Source organism: Branchiostoma belcheri, unplaced genomic scaffold, assembly GCF_001625305.1.
Source record: "Branchiostoma belcheri isolate BF01 breed outbred unplaced genomic scaffold, Haploidv18h27 scaffold70, whole genome shotgun sequence".
Taxonomy (NCBI): domain Eukaryota; kingdom Metazoa; phylum Chordata; class Leptocardii; order Amphioxiformes; family Branchiostomatidae; genus Branchiostoma; species Branchiostoma belcheri.
The window spans coordinates 1660827-1663860 of NW_017804354.1; positions in this window are offsets into that span (position 1 = coordinate 1660827).

Here is a 3034-nt window from a genome sequence, read left to right on the forward strand (position 1 = left end):
CGGCATGTTCAGTACGTGAGCCGACGCTTTCTCTCTGCAACATCTTTTTCCATGCCAGCACTCGTCTGTAATAGTGTGCTGACAATTCGTCTACTGTTTGTAGAATCTTCTTATGGCTAACAGCAAGACCACATTTTGAAAATTTCAAAAAGTGTTCCAATGAACAGTTTGGGATTTCTAAGTTTACTTCGTACAGCTGACCTATTCATGTTCTTTGCAGCAAAGGAAATTCTCACATTCATGCCTTTGGGATAGGTCTACTTGGGATAAATCTATTACACACACACACACTTCCAAGTAGTACATATACAAGATTTATGTGAAAAATGCCCAATGCTTTATATCAGTTAACAACTTGTAGTGAAGTGTGTACCATTGGTACTGAATTCGTACCTTCAGCATCACCAGCGGCATCGCCTCTACTGGCACAGGTGGTGCACCGGTCCCCTTGAAAAGCTTGGGCAGCATCTTAAGCGCTTTCTTCAGCGTCTTGTCTACAGAAACAAAACCAGGTCAAACATTAACTTATATCTTACATCAGTAGTAACATACCGGGTAATACATAACAGCAGTACCATGATAACTGAGGATGGTTGTCAAGTTTTGTATCAGTTGTTGGATTGAGTACTGCTGCGTGTTGCTGGAGAACCTGAACAAGTCATTTGGACAGTTGCTTCTCTTACCCTTGGGGTAGGTGATGTGTGCTTTTGTGACTTTTGGTCTGGGGGGGGCTGAGGATGCCTGGGTGGGTGGGTGGTAGACCCATACCGGAGTGCCGGTCTGCTGGAGTGAAGGGCGGGCTGTGGCCTGAGATGTGTATACGGTAGTTGTAACAGCTGTACCAGGAGGTGGTGGTTGACGGTCGATTTGTGATACCGGCCTGGGAGGGTGAGTGTTAGCCCCAGGCTGGAGTGAAGGGTGGGCTGTGGCCTGAGATGTGTATATGGTAGGTGTAACAGACGTACCAGGAGGTGGTGGTTGCGACGGTACAGCTGGAGGGAATGAAGCTGGACTGGGAAACCTCGGTGGGAGACCCGTCTGTGTGGGCGACGCCATTACGTTCGAGGGGGTGCGAGCCACAGGGTTGTAGTTGAATGAAATGTCCTCGTCGATAACGACGACAGAATCACTAGCGGTAGCCATATAGTGACGGGCAGTTCCAAATTCTCAACAGTTCAGTGCGAGCCGACAGCTTACCTTGACAGGAAAGAGAGCGTAGCGGTCCGGGAAGTTGAAGGTAGACGCACATGGGCCAGAGGGGGAGGGGGGCGAGTACCGCCGAGGCGGCGAACGCAGCGATCCGCCGGTTGTTGACGAATAAAGTCCGGTGGTTAGGGACGGCGAAGAGTCCGAACACCGCTGCCACCAGTGTAACGATCCAATCCCAGGGTTTATGGAATGAACAGAAGAGCCGAACTTGGAGTACTGTGGATCTGTATGTATTCTTCAGTAGAACATGTGGGTACAGTCATCCAGTTTCAACTGGTTTCCTAGGTGACCTCTGTAGGTCACTGGACTGTCCTATTCTACTAGGGGGGGTATCTTTGGGGTCTTACAACAACATATGTAAGAAAATGTCAAAGCAGGACATGTTTAAACACGATGTTATGCAAGAACGAATGTACAGTATTAATTAATTATGTTTCCAAATGTTTCAAAAAAAGAGAACTAAGGGCAACTAACAGTAGATGATAGGTAGTATATAGTATTGTTGTAATGTATAGATTTCTAGCACTTTGAATTAGAATATATATATTATAACAATAATATGTGGAAGACGAAACGCATTTTATATCAAATTGTACCCTCTATAGCAATGACCGAAATGAACTCTTTGACGTAGCCTCCAGATTCTACCCAAACTTTCACACATATACAAATGAGAAGAAAACCACTCTCCTCTTAACATCCGAAAACCCACAAATTATAGAAAAAGTGGGATCCTTTGTCTTCCTCTGTCTTCAAAAAGTGAAACCCAGTAGTTTTTAACAGTAGATTCTTAGTAGTTATCAATAGTTCTATATGTACTTATTGTCTGTTTTTATACCATATCTCTTCTGTTTCTGCAATTAGCCCTCGGGCAAGAATTTGCAATAAACAATTGATTATAATTATAATACTATTCTACTGTACTTTCTCTATTCTTATCAGGAAGATGCTCATGTCGATTGTGATGTCACCTGGCACCTGGAACAAATTAAAACACTGTTAACAGATGCAACTGTTGTACTAATCATCATTTACCGTATCTACATATACTTATGTATGCGTGAAATAACTCGGTTGATTTATTCACAGCAAAGAGAGGGTAGGAAGTAAACGATAAACGGTTAATGTCTTCAGATGTATTTACTCAGATTTACCGAAGCAAGCTGTGCGAAGGCAGGATGCTGTCTGCCCTCTTCAGTGAGTTCCTGGACATGTAAAGTCACTGAAACAGAAAGGTGTTCTTATCAGTTGGCGTATCACATTAACTTTTGAAAAGAATTGTCAGCATGTTGCTTCGGCATGGGGAAGGGGAGCATAGTGATTACGAATGGCGCAAAATCATGGACGCAGTTTACGAATTACGTTAATCAGGACGATTTTGAAATCAGCTTACGGTGTACTAGTAATTCACGGTTTACGTTTTACGTTGTATAAAGGTAACGCCTATGCTTAATGTAGTATATAAGGGACCAATTACGCCTTACGGCGAATTTGCTGCTGCTGATTTTGTTTTACTTACCTGCTTCCCCCTGACGAGACCTCTCCTCCGCCGAGGCCAACAGAGTCCCATTTGGCCTCGTTACTGTAACCCTCAGCGCTGGCGATGTTGTGGTTGGTGGTGCCTTTCTACAGAAATGATATATTGAAGATGTCTTTATTACCTCCATGAAAATGGAGCTATTGTTTTTTTGGTCGCGCGTGTGTGTGTGTGTGTTTCCCGTACATTTGTAGTCAGCATAACTTCATAACGCCTTTATGGATTATGATGATATTTGCTATGTTGGTAAGTCTTGGGAAGACGAAGGTCAAGGTCAAATATGGGTCT